Below are 23,524 nucleotides of genomic sequence, written 5' to 3' on the forward strand. Positions count from 1 at the left end.
CCACACAACCCTCTACCACCATCGCCACCCACACAACCCTCTACCACCATCACCACCCACACAACCCTCTACCACCATCACCACCCACACAACCCACTACCACCATCACCACCCACACAACCCTCTACCACCATCACCACCCACACAACCCTCTAGCACCATCACCACCCACACAACCCTCTACCACCATCACCACCCACACAACCCACTACCACCATCACCACCCACACAACCCTCTACCACCATCACCACCCACACAACCCTCTAGCACCATCACCACCCACACAACCCTCTACCACCATCACCACCCACACAACCCTCTACCACCATCGCCACCCACACAACCCTCTACCACCATCACCACCCACACAACCCTCTAGCACCATCACCACCCACACAACCCTCTACCACCATCACCACCCACACAACCCACTACCACCATCACCACCCACACAACCCTCTACCACCATCACCACCCACACAACCCTCTAGCACCATCACCACCCACACAACCCTCTACCACCATCACCACCCACACAACCCTCTACCACCATCGCCACCCACACAACCCACTACCACCATCACCACCCACACAACCCTCTACCACCATCACCACCCACACAACCCTCTAGCACCATCACCACCCACACAACCCTCTACCACCATCACCACCCACACAACCCTCTACCACCATCGCCACCCACACAACCCTCTACCACCATCACCACCCACACAACCCTCTAGCACCATCACCACCCACACAACCCTCTACCACCATCACCACCCACACAACCCACTACCACCATCACCACCCACACAACCCTCTACCACCATCACCACCCACACAACCCTCTAGCACCATCACCACCCACACAACCCTCTACCACCATCACCACCCACACAACCCTCTACCACCATCGCCACCCACACAACCCACTACCACCATCACCACCCACACAACCCTCTACCACCATCACCACCCACACAACCCACTACCACCATCATAACCCACTACCACTATCAGCACCCAAAAAACCCACTACCAGCATCACCACCTACACAACCCACTACCACCATCACCACCCACACAACCCTCTACCACCATCACCATCACCACCCACACAACTCACTACCACCATCACCACCCACACAACCCACTACCACCTGTAGACTCACATGCTCACTACAGCTAACTAACCCCTACCACCACCACTAGCCACTATCACCACCAGCCTTCTGCTGTCACCACCACTATCATCCAAATAGCTACCACCACAACTACTTCCAATATTCGAATAACTATCTAGACCACCACCACCACCACTGCCTCTCCTACCACGATCACCCTCACTACCACCACCACAACCACCACAACCACCACAACCACCGCCCTCACAACCACCACTACCCTCACAACCACCACCACCACCACCACCACCACCACCACCACCACCACCACCACCACCACCACCACCACCACCACCACCACCACATAAGAATATAATAACAGAGAAGCACTGTAATAGGCCTAACCCAATTTTAGATCCGCTCAAAGTGCTGACTTCAGTGACTGTTCTTGGCACTGTCTTCCCCTCCTCACTAAGTTAATTAGTAAGTCAGGACTTCCCTATAGCCTTTCTTAATCTATATCAATCCAGTTTGAATCCACAATTGAGACGCCGTATTTACCTTCCCTTTATTCCTAGTTTCTCTCTTCTATATTTTATCCTATCCTCCCTATTCCAACCCTTTGTAACCACAGTAACCAGTAGTTATTATTATTAGTAATAGTAGTAGTAACAGTTATAAATAGTAGCAGTAGTTATAAGCAGTTATAGTTTTATTTTAAGTAAATAGGTATACTTTAAGTAAATAGGCATACTTTAAGTAAATAGGCATACTTTAAGTAAATAGGCATACTTTAAGTAAATAGGCATATTTTAAGTAAATAGGCATACTTTAAGTAAATAAGCATATTTTAAGTAAATAGGCATACTTTAAGTAAATAGGCATACTTTAAGTAAATAGGCATACTTTAAGTAAATAGGCATACGTTAAGTAAATAGGCATACTTTAAGTAAATAGGCATATTTTAAGTAAATAGGCATGCTTTAAGTAAATAGGTATATTTTAAGTAAATAGGCATACTTTAAGTAAATAGGCATACTTTAAGTAAATAGGCATATTTTAAGTAAATAGGCATACTTTAAGTAAATAGGCATACTTTAAGTAAATAGGCATACTTTAAGTAAATAGGCATACTTTAAGTAAATAGGCATACTTTAAGTAAATAGGCATATTTTAAGTAAATAGGCATACTTTAAGTAAATAGGCATACTTTAAGTAAATAGGCATACTTTAAGTAAATAGGCATACTTTAAGTAAATAGGCATACTTTAAGTAAATAGGCATACTTTAAGTAAATAGGCATACTTTAAGTAAATAGGCATACTTTAAGTAAATAGGCATACTTTAAGTAAATAGGCATATTTTAAGTAAATAGGCATACTTTAAGTAAATAGGCATACTTTAAGTAAATAGGCATATTTTAAGTAAATAGGCATACTTTAAGTAAATAGGCATACTTTAAGTAAATAGGCATACTTTAAGTAAATAGGCATACTTTAAGTAAATAGGCATACTTTAAGTAAATAGGCATACTTTAAGTAAATAGGCATACTTTAAGTAAATAGGCATACTTTAAGTAAATAGGCAAGTAAATACGTAAGCAAGTTTATTTATGTGTAGTTACACATAATTACAGTTATCATACTTAGTGTAAATTACCTACGAAAACCGTCAAAAAATTCATAGTGGTTTATTTGCACAGTTCGTAGGAATAAAGCCAATTATCATAACTGGCTGCTATACCCACTGAATAATTATCATATAAAATACGGTAGCAGCACACTGCGGATGTATCCAAAAATATTTAATACCAAGAAAATGTATTTCTAGGATAATCAAGTTCAATACATCTAATAAAATAATATTTTCGGATATGGGGGATTAATTATGTCATCCTTCCATGGGCGTCTTGCAGCGAATTTTTATCCAGTTTCTAGTGAGAAAACCTGAGGTGTTCCAGGCAGCCTGAATCACACCTTACCAATAATGTATATATATAGCACTAGTATAAACCTGTGTTTTAGTTACTGGTGCATGACAAAACAATGACCAGGAAATATTTTGGTGACATTAAGACATACACTCGTTTTTCACTTCTTTCTCAACCCACCCCCCACCACCACCACCAAAAAAAAAAAAAAAATGAGACGATCTAATGGAGCCAGAATTTTTTAAAGTTCACCTACTGTAGATTTTTTTTTAATATGAATTCTGCTTTATGAATTAGTTCAGTTATCCTTATAAAAACTTATACTCTACATACTGGTTAATTAAATTTCAGTAGTTAATCAAGAATAACACCCGGTATAATCAAGCATATTTTACTATAAACTCAACCATTAATGAACGACAATCATTGAATGAACGAGAATATATGGGGAATCGAACCGTGGTTTTGGACCACGGTTCGAATTCTCGTCCATTCGTGTTTATTCACATTTCATCACGAAAACCCTAAATAACGTCAGGAGGCAGAAAAATGTTAAAGCTACGATAGGATCTATAATTAGCGTTAACAATACACCAAACAACAACAGAGATATTGTTTCACTACTGAACGCGGCCTTCCAGTCTATATTTACAGCTGAAAACGACACCAACATCTCCAGGCATTAAAATATGTTTTTAGAGCCTGACTGGTAAAAATAACTACACTGCTACATAAATGTAAACGTCACGATATTCGTCTAATCCTCATTACATGCAGCTGATTCTCACTTTAGACAGGACCGTGATAATGGTTCGAAGTATATTTACGGTGGACATTCCTGTGCTTGGGCCGTTCTCCAGCACAGGCGGGATAAAACACACGTCTCTTGCATAAGTGGCAGTGGCAAGCACCCAAGACTAGTAAACCAGCAGTGTTGAAGGTTTTCCTTGTGATGGTGGGTGACGATTATGGTGCCATGATGAGTAAAAAGATGACCTTGGCGCTATGTGCTGGCCCTCTGCCCTGGATGTGACGGCACTGTTACGTCCATACCCTTCTTCTTCGTGTTGCGGGTTATAGGGCCACTGACTGATTACACCGTATCGAGCCCTATCCGTACTCTTCATGTTCGGTATTTCTTGCTGATATTCATAAATGGGTCAACAGTTCTGTTGTAGATTATTTTCCCCTTCCATGATTTGTTTCTTGTTTATGTTTGAGATCTGGCCTCGTCCACTGGTAGCCATGAACAGTGGTAGTGGCCGCGAACATTGGTGACCTCGAACCCTAGTGACCTCAGTCTACTGGTGACCCGGACAACTGGTGATCAAGACTCTTTATTCTCATTATCCTCTCCTTGAACGGCACTGTAACTAGTCTCAACCCAGCGCCTGGTCCGTCCATCAATGTTTCTGTTAGTCAACAGCTCTGATTTCACTACAAGATCCTTGTATATCCTTGAAAGACTGCCAAAGTATTGTTGTGACATTTTTATTCTTCACAAAATATCAAGCTTACGTTGGAGAAGAAGCTTGCAGTGTGTCGACGTTTCGCCCTGTTTTAGTATAAGATTTATACTTTCACCGGTTAGTTCTATATAAAAGTCATATTTTCTACAAGGAATGAAACAGATTGAACCATCTAAGAAATCCGTAACCAGAAAAATTTGGGGCATCTAGATTTTTAAACTTAGACTCAAAGTAATAATTCAGCGTAGAATATTTTCATGAAAGTTTACTCATGTTACATCTTTTCTTCTTTCAACGTAAGAAAACTATCCCACCGAGGCAGGGTGGCCCAAAATAAAAAACGAAAGTTTCTAATTTTAAATTTAGTAAATTATACAAGAGAAGGGGTTACTAGCCCCTTGCTCCCGGCATTTTAGTCGCCTCTTACAACACGCATGGCTTACGGAGGAAGAATTCTGTTCCACTTCCCCATGGAGATAAGAGGAAATAAACAAGAACAAGAACTAGAGAGAAAATAGAAGAAAACCCAGAGAGGTGTGTATATATATGCTTGTACATGTATGTGTAGTGTGACCTAAGTGTAAGTAGAAGTAGAAAGACGTACCTGAAATCTTGCATATTTAAGAGACAGAAAAAAAGACACCAGCAATCCTACACTCACTTGGCAGGACGGTAGTACCTCCCTGGATGGTTGCTGTCTACCAACCTACTACCTAGGACTCATGTTACTACCAACATATTTTGTGTGTGTTTCATCTTCTGGATGGTCGAATTTATTCTCAGCAATAGCTATACATTTGTCAACAAAGAGTTTTGGTTATTTTATGTTAAAAGCTGTTTCAGTTAATTATCATTTAATTTCCTCGTATGTGAACTCTGTGATGTAAATAAGCAGAGCTCTCAAGAACATGGAAAATTAAAAATGAATGTTTGATCTGAAGTTCAAGTTCTCGCCACTGTTGACGCTCCTAAAAGTGCTGAAGTTCCCGTAAGTGTTGAAGTTTCGGCGAATGTTGAAGTTCCAGTGAGTGCTATGGCCCCCACTGCTGTTTAGGTTCCCGGTGGGCATAGGTTCCTGCGAGTGATTAGGTTCAATCGAATGTTTAGACTCCCGCAACTTCTCCATCTACGTCTTCACCTACTGTCGTACCTAGCGATAGACCTAACTTACAGCTGATGCACTAATGGTGACACCATACCAAATGTGACTGGACTCTTCTCCGCTCCTGTATCATTATGATCTTCACTCTATTGTATCCTCTAACGAAGACCTCAGATGGAGATCAAACATATAGACAAATGAAGGTAGAAAGCATGTTGATACTGACGATATAATATGGATGAAAGGACATCTCTATCAGATACGTTTTGGTCCAGAGACCACGAAGAGACCAAGGTCCCAGGACAGAAACATATCAAATAAAGATGTCCTCTAATCCACATACAAGTCCCGTGACTCAGTTGGTAGCGCACTCAACTCACATGCTGAGTGACCGTGGTCCGATCCCCAGCATGGGTGGATATGTAGGTAAGTAATACACCTGGATGTTGATCAACTGGTGTGGGTGGCATCCTGGGGGGGGGTAGTATACCTTACATAGGGCTGAGCTTTGAAATGAGCTGAGGGAGGATAATAACTCTTAACTAGTAAAACTAATCAGTGTAAAGAAAAAACTCTTACAGTACCGACATGATTGGTGGAGTGATCACATCATTGTTTCTGTTGTCTCAAGCTTAGTCGCCTCTGTATTCGACTGAAGAAGCCTGCTGTGTAGGCGAAACGTTTCAAAAATAAAAATATCCAAGTGTTGCAATTGTGTTTTATTCATCATTAATTTTTTTTATTTGAAATAAAAGATAGGTCAGGTTAGGTTAGGGTCATTATGTGACTAAGACCCGCGTCAGGAAACACTTGTCCTGTTTCCTGACAAACATTATGCATATCTTTATCCCTATTTTCGGGATACAATTATTCTTTTCTGGTGGTTTAAAGAATATGAACTGCCTTAATGAGCCTAGTGTAGTTAATAGGCTTTAAACTCAATTAATTAAACAACCTATCAGCCTCAGTTCCATTTGTTTACCATAGTTTGCTATTGATACAATTTTTCCAGTCATAACATACCACACATTTTGTAAAATGGCCTCTGAAGGCATTAAAATAAGTTGATACTCACTGCTGAAGGCTCGTGAACAGTCACCAATCAAACTGCCTTAGCAACAGTGAGAAAAACTGATTATAAATTAATATATAAGCTGCAATACCGTGGGTTAAATTATTCACTACGAGTCCACAGTTTCGTCGGGAAACTTCAGATGTTTCGAACTTTGATAATGGTTCAAAACGTTCCCAGTTGTGGGGTAGTAGTTGTCAGTGTAGAATGTGGTGTGCGGTATGTTTGGTATGGTTCCCTTAACAGCAGTAACCATAGCATTTATGGTCGATAATACTGCAGTTGCTGCAGCATAAGGTAAGTTCTGGCTCATTACACATGTTTGTGTGAATGAAATGGTGTCGTTTAAACAGTATTATTATTAATGTTATTATTAATATTATGTATTACCGTACTTCATGTGTAGTAATAAACCTGTGTGGGTAATTCAACACAAAAAGTGTTGGAGGCTCGATCCTCCGACCTGTAATCGTTGGACAAGCACGCTTCCTAATTAGTTGTGAATTAATCATTTATCAGATCCGTACAGTCATCTACAAATGTAACGAAACTCTTGGACAAGATAACAATATTTATTCTACATTGGTTATCATTTCTCTTCTTCATATACCTGTCTCCGTCGACTTGATCATCTCTCTCATTATCCACCTTTTATCACTTTGTCTGTTTACGGTTATTTGTATCGTTTTACTGGGATATTCACTTGAGAAGTGATTTCCCAGACGCCAGTGACCACAGGCAAGGGTACAACCATTAAACTGGTTTGAACGGTGTTTACGACTATTACAAATGTGATGACTGTGTCCAGTATCGTTTGTTTTAGTATCTGGAGGTGTTAATCCTCACTCCATTGTTCCTAGAGGGCATTCTAGCTTCTATGACTGTAACATTTAGATTATATGGTGAATTATCAATCTAAGACTCCTATTCACAAACGGGAATTGAAATCACAGTGCACTCGTATTTTCACAAAGATTTTGGAGACCCAATCTCAAGATATCACAGAGATTTAGTGTAAGTCTAGTGTCCGTGATGGCATTTTTTTTTTTTTTTTTTAGAAGTTATTTTTTAAGGAAAAACCATCACCTAATTTGATTACGGTGGTAAACGGCATATTTGCTGTTGTCTGGGTTTATTTAATAGTAAATCTCCATATAATAAGGCGCTCATTTCAGGCAGCAACAGAATGAATGGAGGGGGTAGGAAGTCAAAATACCGTGACTGGAGCAATTTGCCCACAAAAAAAAAAAAAATAGAAAGGGACCCTATGACGACGTTTCGGTCCGTCCTGGACAATTGTCAAGTCACAACTGAGGCGAGAAAAGTAGAGAAGGTCATAAGATTCACCTCTCCTAAGTGCAAGTGTTAGATGGGTGTAAGAACACTAGTGTAAAAAGGATAATGTCCTGTGTGTACACCGGTGTCCGTTCATCCAGATATTGATGTTACGCCTCACTTGGTAAAATGGACAGAGAAAAGTGTGTGGAAGAAAGTATTCAAGTACTGTCACGGGTACTCATGAACATAGACAAATGTGTTTACTGCGTTTATAACACATGTACTTGTACCTGCCCTGGCTGGGAGGACCAGCCAGCGTGTATATTATAGAAGTTGTGGTAGCAAGATGATGCTAGATTTTAACACCCCTTTCTCTCGCTTTCTCTCTATTTGTTCTCTGGCTTTCTCTCTGTCTTTCTATATGTTCTCTCTATTTCTCTCTCTTTCTGTTCTGTCTTTCTCTCTCTGTTCTCACTGTCTTTTTTTCTTCTCTCTGTTTCTCTCTCTTTCTGTTCTCTCTGTCTTTCTCTCTCTGTTCTCACTGTCTTTTTTTCTTCTCTCTGTTTCTCTCTCTTTCTGTTCTCTCTGTTTCTCTTTCTGTTCTGTTTCTCTTTCTGTTCTGTCTCTCTGCCTCTGTTCTCTCTGTCTTACCCTCTCTCTGTCTTTCTCTCTCTTTCTGTTCTCTCTGTCTCTTTCTGTCTCTCCCTCTATTTCTCTGTCTGTCTGTCTCACTTTTTCTCGGTCTCTCACTCAACTCTACCTAAACAGACTTTACTTTTCTCTAATACATAAAGTTACTCTTTTAACCAAAGTTAAAAAATCTGTAAATTCGATAGTAGATAATTCTCATATATCCAAAGTGGCTTTTATAGACCAAACGAAAAAAATAGAGCTATAATATAATAAAAAAAACTCTCCTGATACGTTTTCCACCAAATAAAAAAAATCTGAAAGTGCTATTTAAAAAAAAAGTAAAAAAAAAAAAAGCGAAAATATTGTGAAATATTTTTTTCATTCGATATAATATATATTTTTTTCGTTTTTCCCTCGAAATGAAGCCCAGAGAGCAGGCAAGAATGAGATAATTACTTGATTACATTTCATAACATTTCAGATTATATTTTAGTAATTTCGATATATTTTATCCTCTTTTTACAACAGTTCTTGCAGTTTGCAGGACATAGTTTGTCATCAATATATTCGCTTTAAAAAATATATATTTTATTTTTCATTATAGAAAACGTACTTTGATATATTCATCAAAATGTATATTCCCTAGAGGTTTTTTTTTTAATCAATCATCTGGAAGAAATCACAATAAAACGCGTGATTGCAAATATGAAAAAAACACGAAGCGCTCAGGTTTTATTTCCTGTTTTCACTGCGTATTTTTTCACATACATAAGAACGTTTAAATCACGCCTTCGATGCTCTTCGTTATTTCCGTGGGGAAGTGTTAAACTTATGGGCATCTTATTGTCTTGGGAATGGCATGTACTAAGGATTATTCCAGGAACGGGATGGTAGCTCCAATTCCTTGGATCGGAGTGTTTCACAAGCATCAAAGCATAACCTTCCGTAAGAGTTAGGTCAGCTGGGTAATGTGTCTGGCAATAAGTGAAAGGAGGATCGAGCCCTCAGTTGGGTTAGCCTGTGATGTAATGTGAGGGACTGACATCCTGCACCACCTGGTCGAGCCTAAATGAGTCAGTGTTGTCTTCTGCCTTCCATTACTTCCTAACTTGCTAATGGAAAGTTATCTAACCTTTTGCTCTGTGTAGAGCTTTATAAAGTCGTGAGTTGACGAATCTCTACCCAAATGCGAATGGCAATACGCCATTCAAATCCTTAGAGCCCCCTAACTGTTTCTTTTAGACTCTATTATCCCAGAGCAGCCACCCAATATTTTCGACTAACGGCGACACTATAATGGACCAGCGGCCGTGGGTAAAGGAAGAGAAGAGCCTCATTGTGATTGTTGGCACGGCCCGAGAACTTTGAAACCAAAAATAAGTGGCATAGTGTATAACTCTTTGCTCTCCGTAGGAAAGCAATCGATTCATTGGTGTTTAATGATTTTTGTCGACAATATGCTACACAAGGCAAATGAAACACTGGAGAGTAATCATTTGTTTTTAATTTCTCCTAGAGATACAAATAAGTAGAGCTCTGTCTGTCTTTAGTACATTCGTCAACAAATACAAATTTTTATTTCCTTGCGAGTTTATATTGAGATTATGTAATTACAATAATGAGTTGCAGTACAAGGAATCACTATCATGCCATGGCATTATGGGCAGACTACAGTTAATGTCTTACAGACTACTTAATACTAGAGAAATTGATCATAGTTAATTTGTATATTATGCATAATAAAATGTCCGAGAAGTTAGGGAAATTTTTATTGTCATGTTATGTCTTCAGGCGGCGTTATTAATATTTTATCCATTAGGCTGCAAATACTCATTGCAACATCGTTGTGAGGCGTAGTTATGTTATACATTGAAAATGCAAGAAATTGCGTGAAGTTCACAACTTTCCTGCATGTCAGCTCGATTCAGTATTTCGAAATGGACCAAAGTTAATCAAGGGCGACTAAGGTAGACTGACAGGAGGATGTATATCCCAAGATAGAACCAAAAGTGAGTTTTGATTCCACAGACGAGGATTAACAGCCACGAGAGACAATGGTAGGGAATTCCATTATCTGATCAACTTGCCGAATCCTGAATTAGGAATTCACAGCTTTTGGCAGGTGAGTACAGTTCAGCATCCTGTCGGTTTCACGATTAGAGGACAGAGGCTCGAGTCTCCACTCCTTGCGCTGAATGATCCACACGAACTTAGCGCTTTAGTAGAGTTAAAATAAAATAATTGGAATTTATAACTTCTTAAACGTTTCTTCCTTCTGAAATTTCACATTTTAGTGGTTCCGGGATCGAACTCACGGCAGGTTCTTCTCCTCAGGGACTGCTCCCAAAGAGAGGTTCCTCGATGCCCATGAGGGGTTCTTGATCTGAGGAACTGGAACCGTTCTCCCCTTTGATCGAATCTGAATGCCTCCCATTCTCCAAGGCTCTGGGTGACCCTTACAGGTTTAACGTTTCCCCTTTCTAATGAATATACCAAACTTTCAGGGGCTGATGAGCAGGGTATATACGTCAAGTATAGTACAGTATATCTATGCATACTGAACATTTATTTAAATCCCTATTATAGGGATTAATTTATTCTTGACTTTTAGTGTCCAGTTCAGCACCCACAACAAGCCCTTAGAACTGGTGATCACCCTCTTAAAAATGACTAATAGCAGGGACGGGAGCTGGAGTTCAACCCTTAGATGCCAGTAAAGAAACTAATGTCAAGCTCAGAGCTGGAACTCTCTCATTCCAAACACAACTGAAGTTAAACCTTTCCATCCTATACACAGCTGTTCCAATAAGCAGCGACACCAGGAGCTGGAGGTCATCCTCCTTGAAAAAAAAAGTAGCAGAGGAGTAACTTCTTGTTATGAATGCATTGTAAACTTAAACTCAAACTGTAAAGAAAAACGTCAGAATACTCTGGCTGGAACAATGAATATAAACCTACACTTTAGAAAGAAAACCTTAGACGACGTTTCGGTCCCTCCTGGACCATTATCGAATCCCAGATGAGCGAGAAAATATAGGGAAAAAAATAAACCAAACAACTTTATTTCTATAAGTGGTACACAGTATACAACAAACATTGAAATACTTGACATGTATAAACAACTGTATAAAAAGTCCCTTGTTATGCAGAGCATCCAACAGCCTTAAAAACTGATTTATAATTACTAGACGATGAGAAAATAGTTTACTAGAATGCTATAGTTTGCCATACTTGACAGTACTGTGACAATTTAGCATATGAATTATATTTTGAAATCAATGTGAGAGCACTTCACAGGTTCCTCGGGAATTTAGAAACACGAGAAAAAATAGATTTCCGCGTTAGGCGAAAAAACTGAAAGTTAGCAGAATGCAGCCGTTTGTGTAGTGAATATTTTGTTGCAGCTTGAAGCAAAATGTTTAAAAATTATAATTAAAAAGATAATAGTGGTAGTAATGATAGCAATGTCTTATTATTCTGTTCCCACGTTGATTTCATGCAGCAAGAAGGTCAAGGTGACTTGAGCTGTCTGTTTTAAGGCCTATGTAAAAGTGTCAGACTTGGGCTCAAAGCATTAGCTCTTGATGCATAGTTTCTGTAGTATTCTGGGAGCACAGAGAACAACACTGGCCTTCAACCTGACTTGCTGAGAGCTTCATACGCCTTGAATACTTCTCAAGTAACAGCATCTACATTTTTCTATTTTAACTTGCGTTAGGAACGTTCAGTGACCTGGCAAGGCGCTTCTAGGCTGAGTTCAAGAAGTCAGTGTTCGTAGACATGGCAAAAAAAAGTTGGTTTGACTGTTATGTATTAAGACTTGTTTGATTTAAGATCCTTCGCAGTGTAGGGAGACTGTTCACCACGTAACATGAATCATGAGGTGTAGAGAAACTACGTCCTGTCACAATCACAATCTGGTGGAACAGGCCAGCTGGCAACAGATGCACATTCTTCTATAAACTTCTCAGCTGTAGTGGCTGTAGAGGCTGTAGACATCTTTCACGATGTTCACTCTGAAGTGACTGACCTCACTTGATACTGTGAAGCGAGGTGTTTAAGCAGTTTTCAAGAACATTAATTTATGACACTTGAGCTCGTCAGAGTTTATCACATGTGTTTATCAACACAAGTTCGCGCGGCTGGACGTCCAATATGGCTGGCAAGTATAAATCAGCTGACTTTAGTTAGGTGATTGCCAAACCTCAGTAGGTGTGTGTACTTGCCTATATGTGGTTGCAGGGGTCGATTCACAGCGCCTGGCCACGCCTTTTCACTGGTTGCCACTAGGTTCATTCCTGGCAACAAGTCTTATCGTACCTCATCTTAAAGCTATGTATGGATCCCGCCTTTGCCACTTCACTCTACAGATTGGTTCACTTAAGAACATAAGAACATAAGAACATAAGAAAGGAGGAACACTGCAGCAGGCCTGTTGGCCCATAATGTGTTTTCAGCTTCCAGCTGGGCCCTCTTCCTATTTTCCATTTCTGAAATATTCTGACCCTATTCCCTGCCAATTCTTCTCAGTATTTCTACGTCGTTATCATATCCTACCTCTAGCCCCCCCTGTTCTCCACTGTCGTCAGGTTTAGTTCCCCGAACCTCTCCTCGTACGACTCACCCCTTACCTTCAGGACTAGTCTTGTAAAGTAAAAGGACACAAGTGCAACTAATGTGACATTTATTGTGGCAACGTTTCGCTCTCCAGGAGCTTTATCAAGCCATTACAAACAATACATGGACACAGAGGGTATATAAAGGCTCAGAGTGAGGTGTAATACTAGTGAGGTACCATTTCGATGTTCACTAGTGGTAGTAGTAGTAGTAATAGTAGTAGTAGTAGTAGTGGTAGTGACAAAAGTAATACAATATGGTAGAGCAATTAATTCGTACATGAGTAAAAGGATATAAAAGCTATTACTTGGGTAACATAAAAATAGGTTGGACAAATATAGACTGGAAAGAGGCAGCTTGTTTCAGTGTTCACTCTCTGTGCTTTGTGTAGTATAACAGGAGAGACTATGTGATGGCAGGGTTTACTGTTTTCAGGAGGATTCTTGCTAAGACTTCGGAGATGGTGAAGCTGCCGTTGTTTTGTTTAATTGTATTCGAAACAGCGATCAGTGCTGATTCGAGGCACTTGCGTCTGCGGAAATTAGTTTCTTTGATCACTAATTGGGCGTCTCTGAATTTCATGAGATGATTGGTGGAATTTCGGTGTTGTACACAGGCGTTGTTCAAGTTATCGTTCCTACATGCGTAAATGTGTTCATTGAGGCGGGTGTCGAGGTTTCTTGCTGTTTCACCTACGTAAATCTTGTCACAGCCTCCACAGGGCATTGACTGGTTCGTGGTGCTTGGATTTTGTCCTGGTTATATCCATTATTGAAGTGCTGGAAGCGATGGCGACTCTGGTGTTAGCTTGTGAAAGTACTGAAAGTACTGAAACAAGCTGCCTCTTTCCAGTCTATATTTGTCCAACCTATTTTTATGTTACCCAAGTAATAGCTTTTATATCCTTTTACTCATGTACGAATTAATTGCTCTACCATATTGTATTACTTTTGTCACTACCACTACTACTACTACTACTACTACTACTACTACTACTACTACTACTACTACTACTACTACTACTACCACTACCACTAGTGAACATCGAAATGGTACCTCACTAGTATTACACCTCACTCTGAGCCTTTATATACCCTCTGTGTCCATGTATTGTTTGTAATGGCTTGATAAAGCTCCTGGAGAGCGAAACGTTGCCACAATAAATGTCACATTAGTTGCACTTGTGTCCTTTTACTTTACATATTGTCGGTAATTCTACCAACTTTAGGACTAGCCTTGTTGCAAACCTCTGCACTTTCTCCAATTTTTTGACATGCTTGATCAGGTATGGGTTCCATACTGGTGCAGCGTACTCCAGTATGGGTCTGACGTAAATGGTGTACAGTGTTGTGAATGAGTCCTTAGATGTCTAAAAATGTATAAGCATGTGTGAATGGGCACCACACTGCACCATATACCGATTTTCCCGAACAATTTTGCAATTTTTTTTAATAATTCTCCATCCACATATTTGAAAGTTATTATATAGTTAGCAGTGTAGTGTATTAGAATTTGTGATGCCTCATAGTGTCTCACAATCCCATTGTAAACGACATACTTGTGTTGTGGACCTATTTTAATATCTCAGATTGTGATTTTCGTCCCTACAGCAAGCTTGCTATGGGAATGATGGGGATGGGAATATGGGGGAGGGGAGAAAAGGGGAAAGACGCAAGGGGGAAGGGGGAGAATGCGAAAAGGGAAAAGGGCTAAATAGTGCTCATGTATCCTATTATATGATCTCGAATAATAAAAAGATTTCACTAATAATTTTGTCTCCCCGTTTGTGTGGTTCATCTCTGGTTTTGTGTCTTGACGTTATTTTCTTTTCTGTGTAACAATATCATTCTCACCTGTTCTTGTGTGTCTCTCTCTTCTGTTGTGGTTTTAGGATGTATCTCCTACTTTTAGCTTTATGCTTTTCTAGCTCTTTTCATTTCCTCCTTTTTGTTAACATTATCTCAGATATTCCGAGTCAGTTGCCTTGTTTTCTGGTTTTGCAAGTTTTTATTTTTCTCTGCCTTATATCAGCATTACTAACTTATAATTTTGGTTCCTTCTCTACTAGGCTTTTATTTCCTGTATTACAGCTTTATTTTAAGAAATATAATTATCTTTTTAATTATATCATCTTCATTATTACTTTATTTTCGAAGTTACTTTATCTATTAAATTGTTTTGTTACTGCTTCCATATCTTACCTGATTTAATTCCAATTTTATTAGTAAGTCCGTCCATAGACTAGATTTCTCTTCTGATGAGGAGGCAAAACAATGCTTTAATAATAATAATAATAATAATAATAATAATAATAATAATAATAATAATAATATCTTTATTTACTACAAGTACATGTACAAGGTATACAGACCATAGTTGACATCAGTAACATACTACTATATAGAAAACTGCTTGTTATGCTGAGCATTTCTGGGAAATTAGGTCAGTTTTGTTCCAGGATGCGACCCACACCAGTCCACTAACACCCAGGTACCCATTTTACTGATGAGGAATATGGACAACCAGTGTAAGGAAACACGCACAATGTTTATGCCCTCACTGGGGATCGAACCCGGACATCACCGTGTGTAGCGAGAGTTTTAGCCACCAGGCCACAGGGCACTAGTCTGTTGCTTTTCACCTTCTTAATTAAGGGCTTCTGATGTCCCGCCTCCCTCCCTCCCTCCCAAAGAAAAAAATATCTTAAAATATATATAACTTTTCTTTACCCCAATGATCTTCCATATATATATATATATATATATATATATATATATATATATATATATATATATATATATATATATATATATATATATATATCCTCTGTATATTTTGTGTGAGTGAGCGTAATTACAAGCGTGTAATTACGCTTCCCAGTTTCCACCAGCACACTAAACGTTCCTCTGTTCCCTGTTGCCTGTCATTGTTGGGCAGGTATCGTGTGCGTCGATGTACAAACGGAGGATCGAGTCTTCACTTGTCGCGCAGGATAATCCATGTGGGTGAAGTGTTTCTTATATAGTAAATTCACAAATGGCGCTACCCCCATAATCTCTCCCCACTCATCAACTCCCCGGTGCCCTTCCTCAATCAACTCCCCGTTGCCCTTCTCCCATCAACTGCCCATAGCCCTTCCTTATGAGAGGTCTGGCACTCTTCTGGTAGTAGTGCCTTGATCTACCTGACACCCAGTATCTAGGGCGGTCATGTTTGGTGAGGCGAGGCACTGCCATGGTGTACATGGATGCATACACACACACACACACACACACACACACACACACACACACACACACACACACACACACACACACACACACACACGGAAAGGTGGGGCCAGGAGCTGTGACTTGACCCCTGCAACCACAAATAGGTGAGCACACACACACACACCATGCATTCTGACAGTTCAGACAACTACAGGCTGTTTGAGAGGCGGGAAACCGGTATTCGGGGTAGACCTGGAAGTTGAAAACATAGGTAAATCATAGGGATGTCAGGCATTATTTCTTCAGCCTCAGGGTGGTTGGGAAGTGGAATGACCTCGACGAAAAAGTGGAAGAGGCAGGCTCCATGCATAATTTTAAGAACAGGTACGATAGGGCCCACGAAGCTAGGAATGAGTGAATCTAGAAAGAGGCAAGTTGAGAGGCGAGGCCAGGAGCTAAGACTCGACACCTTGCAACCACATAAAGGTGATTGCACACACATTTACAGGCTATTTGAAAATAACTTTTCAGCCATTACGTAAAAGTTCTTGCTAGAATTAGGAAGAAACATATTCTAGATCCGAGAGTCTTTAATTAGAAGCAGATAAATCTCTAGCTGCACTAGAAGCCAGCGATCACTACGTGCTGACGGAGAGGGAGGAGTTATGAGGCACGTAATAACATGTTCGTTTTTCCACTGTAATCTACCTTGTCCATAATTACTACCCCATTTATTTTGTCTGTTTCGTGAGGTGGCCTGGTGGCCTGGTGGCTAAAGCTCCCTCTTCACACACGGAGGTCCCGGGTTCGATTCCCGGCGGGTGGAAACATTTCGACACGTTTCTTTACTCCTGTTGTCCTGTTCACCTAGCAGCAAATAGGTACCTGGGTGTTAGTCGACTGGTGTGGGTCGCATCCTGGGGGACAAGATTAAGGACTCCAATGGAAATAAGTTAGACAGTCCTCGATGACGCACTGACTTTCTTGGGTTATCCTGGGTGGCTAACCCTCCGGGGTTAAAAATTCGAACGAAATCTTATCTTATCTCTTATCTTAACTTTCCTTAATTCATGGTATAACTTAAATCTTTAAGGACAATTGTTACAGAGGTCTGAGCTTTGCTCACACCTCTGTAACACAATTGTCAGTAATCTGAAGGCGACTGCATAAGATATTCTTAAGTTATAAACAAAAATCTTAGATGGAATGTGAAAACTGCAGCTGACTGATGAACGGCTCTGACGTCAAGTCGTGCAGTATTTAAGGGTTCCCTCAGCTCAGAAATTTTTGAAAAACATTAAAAACGTGAGTTTTCAATATTCAATTTTCTTTTGATTTCATTTGTATTTGTATTAAAATTATCCACAGTCCTCTAGGATTTTGTTTTTAAGATAGTACAGTTTGATAAAACCGCAAAGATTTCAAGCTTGAAAAAATATTTTTTGCACTGATAAATTTACCCACAAAAACTAGACTTAGACGGACACGATCTTGACCTGAAGATTCATTAATTGTTGAATACTGAAGTCATTCAGAAGAGATAAATGCATAAATTTCGACCATGAACAAACGGGAATCAAATTTCATACATTTTTTTACACACTAACAATCTGAGGCATATTATTTTGAAGCCTCGCTGCTGCGGCTTTTGCAAGTTTTCCCAGTCATTCCGGGAAGCTGAGAATGGTATCAATAATTTTGGTCACAGGGCACTTGCACATGTGCAGTTGTTCCTAGAATTTGGTCCTCGTTACCGTACACAAGTGTTGGAAATTTGAATCCCATAAGATGAGGCGTTTTCGAGTTATGAGCGAAATAGAATCTAAAAGTTGGAGGAAGAAAAAAATCAGGCAACACTTTATAACGATAACTAATAATGATTAGACAACCACTTAACGATACCTAATAACGATCATGCAGCCATTTAACGATACCTAATAACGATCATGCAGCCATTTAACGATACCTAATAACGATCATGCAGCCATTGAACGATACCTAATAACGATCATGCAGCCATTGAACGATACCTAATAACGATCATGCAGCCATTGAACGATACCTAATAACGATCATGCAGCCATTGAACGATACCTAATAACGATCATGCAGCCATTGAACGATACCTAATAACGATCATGCAGTCATTTAGCGATACCTAATAACGATCAGGCAACTACCTCATAATACCACATAACGATCAACCACTTCATAACTATACCAAATAACGGGAAATATTGAGTTACAAGAGTGTTTGATTTTGGAAATATGGCCTCGTGAAGGCAGTACTTATATGGCAGTGGTGTGACTTACAGTTCTCTATATTTCACCATAGATATAAGAACTGCACTACTTCTTGTTGACAGTTATATAAGAGAATTTGTTTGGAGGTTTTCGTACCTTAACTCGAATCGCAGTGGTGGAAGGTGTGGTGAGAGACTAACACAGATGTATAGCAACAGGTGTGTACAAAATGTAGGTCAGCAAGTGTGGGTGGGAGGGTGGATGACAGTGGACCGTTTTAAACAGCCCGTTAACGGGACGGGTGCCAAGAGATGGTAACCCCTGGTGTACACTCGAGAGGCAGAGGTCGCTAAGAGAGTACAAGCTAACAGGCAGAGGTCGCTAAGAGAGTACAAGCTAACAGGCAGAGGTCGCTAAGAGAGTACAAGCTAACAGGCAGAGGTCGCTAAGAGAGTACAAACTAACAAGCAGAGGTCGCTACGAGGATACAAGCTAACAGAGATAATTATGCATGAATACAACGAGAATTCAAACAGCAATATTAATTGCAAGATGTCAAATAACGGCGAATAGAGGAAAATTTTAAGCAATTTTCGTAACATTAATTAATTTCAACTTCAATAACAAAAACATAAAGTGGGACCAAGTAAACCAAGTCCTAACCGATATAAGCTGGGAAGATATACTAAGCAACACAGACCCCAACTCATGCCTAGAACAGATTAACTTGGTGGCACTCGATGTATGCACAAGACTTATTCCTCTAAGAAAAAGGAGGAGTAGATGTAAAATAGAAAGAGACAGGCGCTCTCTTTACAGGCGACGGAAAAGAATAAAAGAGAGGCTAAAAGAGGTCAATCTATCTGAAATGCGTAGGGAGACACTGGTCAGAGAAATAGCAAACATCGAACTTAAGCTAAAGGAATCTTATAGGAGTCAGGAATCGCGGGAAGAACGAAAAGCCATAAATGAAATCGAAAGAAACCCAAAGTATTTCTTCTCCTATGCCAAATCAAAGTCGAGAACAACGTCCAGTATTGGGCCCTTACTTAAACAAGATGGGTCCTACACAGATGACAGCAAGGAAATGAGTGAGCTACTCAAGTCCCAATATGATTCAGTTTTTAGCAAGCCACTAACCAGACTGAGAGTCGAAGATCAAAATGAATTTTTTATGAGAGAGCCACAGAATTTGGTTAACACAAGCTTATCTGATGTTATCCTGACGCCAAATGACTTCGAACAGGCGATAAATGACATGCCCATGCACTCTGCCCCAGGGCCAGACTCATGGAACTCCGTGTTCATCAAGAACTGCAAGAAGCCCCTATCACGAGCCTTTACCATCCTATGGAGAGGGAGCATGGACACGGGGGTCGTCCCACAGTTACTAAAAACAACAGACATAGCCCCACTCCACAAAGGGGGCAGTAAAGCAACAGCAAAGAACTACAGACCGATAGCACTAACATCCCATATCATAAAAATCTTTGAAAGAGTCCTAAGAAGTAAGATCACCACCCATCTAGAAACCCATCAGTTACACAACCCAGGGCAACATGGGTTTAGAACAGGTCGCTCCTGTCTGTCTCAACTATTGGATCACTACGACAAGGTCCTAGATGCACTAGAAGACAAAAAGAATGCAGATGTAATATATACAGACTTTGCAAAAGCCTTCGACAAGTGTGACCATGGCGTAATAGCGCACAAAATGCGTGCTAAAGGAATAACAGGAAAAGTCGGTCGATGGATCTATAATTTCCTCACTAACAGAACACAGAGAGTAGTAGTCAACAGAGTAAAGTTCGAGGCAGGCACGGTGAAAAGCTCTGTTCCACAAGGCACAGTACTCGCTCCCATCTTGTTCCTCATCCTCATATCTGACATAGACAAGGATGTCAGCCACAGCACCGTGTCTTCCTTTGCAGATGACACCCGAATCTGCATGACAGTATCTTCCATTGCAGACACTGCAAGGCTCCAGGCGGACATCAACCAAATCTTTCAGTGGGCTGCAGAAAACAATATGAAGTTCAACGATGAGAAATTTCAATTACTCAGATATGGTAAACACGAGGAAATTAAATCTTCATCAGAGTACAAAACAAATTCTGGCCACAAAATAGAGCGAAAAACCAACGTCAAAGACCTGGGAGTGATCATGTCGGAGGATCTCACCTTCAAGGACCATAACATTGTATCGATCGCATCTGCTAGAAAAATGACAGGATGGATAATGAGAACCTTCAAAACGAGGGATGCCAAGCCCATGATGACACTCTTCAGGTCACTTGTTCTACCTAGGCTGGAATATTGCTGCACACTAACAGCACCTTTCAAGGCAGGTAAAATTGCTGACCTAGAAAATGTACAGAGAACCTTCACGGCGCGCCTAACGGAGATAAAACACCTCAATTACTGGGAGTGCTTGAGGTTCCTGAACCTGTATTCCCTGGAACGCAGGCGGGAGAGATACATGATTATATACACCTGGAAAATCCTAGAGGGACTAGTACCGAACTTGCACACGAAAATCACTCACTACGAAAGCAAAAGACTTGGCAGACGATGCAACATCCCCCCAATGAAAAGCAGGGGTGTCACTAGCACGTTAAGAGACCATACAATAAGTGTCAGGGGCCCGAGACTGTTCAACTGCCTCCCAGCATACATAAGGGGGATTACCAACAGACCCCTGGCAGTCTTCAAGCTGGCACTGGACAAGCACCTAAAGTCGGTTCCTGATCAGCCGGGCTGTGGCTCGTACGTTGGTTTGCGTGCAGCCAGCAGTAACAGCCTGGTTGATCAGGCTCTGATCCACCAGGAGGCCTGGTCACAGACCGGGCCGCGGGGACGTTGACCCCCGGAACTCTCTCCAGGTAAACTCCAGGTAATTAATATACTTCAAATGTATGTTAGGACTTCCAGTTATGAGTAGAACAAAAATCAGTTTAATATTACAAACTTTAAAAAAAATAAATTCAATAGCACAACTTTTTGACATAATTGGATACATCAGTAGTGTGCTGCTACCCTGTTCTATATGATATTACACAGTGAGAAGAAAAACTCTGTTTCCCAGAAAACATTCCACCACCCAGAATGGGGCTTGTACAGTGTTAAAATCTGTCCGTCTGAACTGAGAGGCTTCAGTAGGGCAATGAGGATATCGTTAAGCATTCCAGCAAGGGTTTATTATCTAAAGGAGCTTGGACAGGTTTCGTTCTTACAGAGCTGGAGTTACTATCACTTGGGAATTGCCATCTGTCCCTGGATTTATATGGGTAAAGTCTGACTGTCCATTAGGAAAGGGGAGGGCAGAGGAAAGAAGAAACTCGTCTAAAAGTCTATGGTCACCCATGTCAGAATTTCACATACCGACACCAGTGAGAGAGATCATTCTGTATTGTCAAGTGGGGCATGTTAACTTACACATGCTGCCCCTATTCACCCACCAGTAATAAGTAGGTACCTAGATGCTAGTAACCTAGCGGGTCGTATCCTGGGGGACAAGCTTAAGATAAGATAAGATAAGATAAGATTTCGTTCGGATTTTTAACCCCGGAGGGTTAGCCACCCAGGATAACCCAAGAAAGTCAGTGCGTCATCGAGGACTGTCTAACTTATTTCCATTGGGGTCCTTAATCTTGTCCCCCAGGGTGCGACCCACACCAGTCGACTAACACCCAGGTACCTATTTGCTGCTAGGTGAACAGGACAACAGGTGTAAGGAAACGTGTCGAAATATTTCCACCCGCCGGGAATCGAACCCGGGCCCTCCGTGTGTGAAGCGGGAGCTTTAGCCACCAGGCCACCGGGCCACCTAAGTTGCCCGTAATACTCTGCATAAACAGGGACTTTTTATGTCAGTGATGGCAGCTAGGTCTGTAATATTTGTATCATGTACTGGTAGAAATAATAATTATTACACAAAATGACGTGTGAAAACGAATACACACGTTGCAGAAAATGCTTTTAGTAAGATAACGTTTCGCTCTGTGTAGATTGAAACATTGTCTCAACGTCAGTTTATTCAGCCACGTGCGTCATTGCCTTTACATGTGTCAGTAATATGCCATTTCATCGATAAGCTGGGCAGTGTTACTAGTGTGAGTTATGGCTACCTTCACTGATAAATGTTCCAGCTTCTCCGCGTTCACCTTCCTAATACAGTCATTTAGAAAGTGATAAATGCGAAGGGGGAAGAGGTCATCCAACAGCCGGAGAAAGGAAGATAATCGGTCCACGATTATTATAATCAAAAGGAAGCGCTAAACCTACTAGGGTTGTACAGCGCTGCAATCGGTCCACGAAACACTCTCCCTGTGCCATAGGGCCTATGGGAAGCCACTACAGGGTCACCACATGGAGATGACCCGGGCTAGGATGTCCTTGCGAACCTACTTGTACCTTGTCCACGAACAACCACAACTTCGTCTGACTTTTTGGGTTATGTAATTTATGCATATATTGCTATATATGATGATTGTAGTCACTTATGCAATGAGTACTCTTAATGGTTATAATAATAACCATGATTTTTAGAGGTGGATCGGTAACACAGCGGAAGTCCTCGGTCAGAGGACTTAGTCATATGATGGCTAAGGCTAATGATGATGACTATGACGATGACTATAACTCAGATGGTCAGACTTTGTCATATGATGACCCACAGCTCCAGGTGTGGGTCATCATATGACTAAGACCCGCGTCAGGAAACACTTGTCCTGTTTCCTGACAAACATAAATAATTGTAGTCCCCTGAATTTGTGCAACTGTACCTAAACAAACTCACTAACGACGTTTAGATCCGTCCTGAACTATTGTCAGGTTACA

General features: G+C 40.7%; 1 long non-coding RNA gene across 2 annotated transcripts in view; it reads left to right on the plus strand.

Annotated features, from left to right (window-relative positions):
* The first annotated feature begins 6,905 nt into the window (after positions 1-6,905).
* Positions 6,906-23,524, plus strand: part of LOC128700319 (uncharacterized) — a 45,001-nt gene continuing 28,382 nt past the window's right edge. For both annotated transcript variants that reach the window (XR_011393994.1, XR_011393995.1), the window contains exon 1: positions 6,906-6,998. This is a non-coding gene — a long non-coding RNA (uncharacterized lncRNA). The remainder of the gene's footprint in view (positions 6,999-23,524) is intronic.

Source organism: Cherax quadricarinatus, chromosome 71, assembly GCF_038502225.1.
Source record: "Cherax quadricarinatus isolate ZL_2023a chromosome 71, ASM3850222v1, whole genome shotgun sequence".
In the NCBI taxonomy this organism is placed as follows: domain Eukaryota; kingdom Metazoa; phylum Arthropoda; class Malacostraca; order Decapoda; family Parastacidae; genus Cherax; species Cherax quadricarinatus.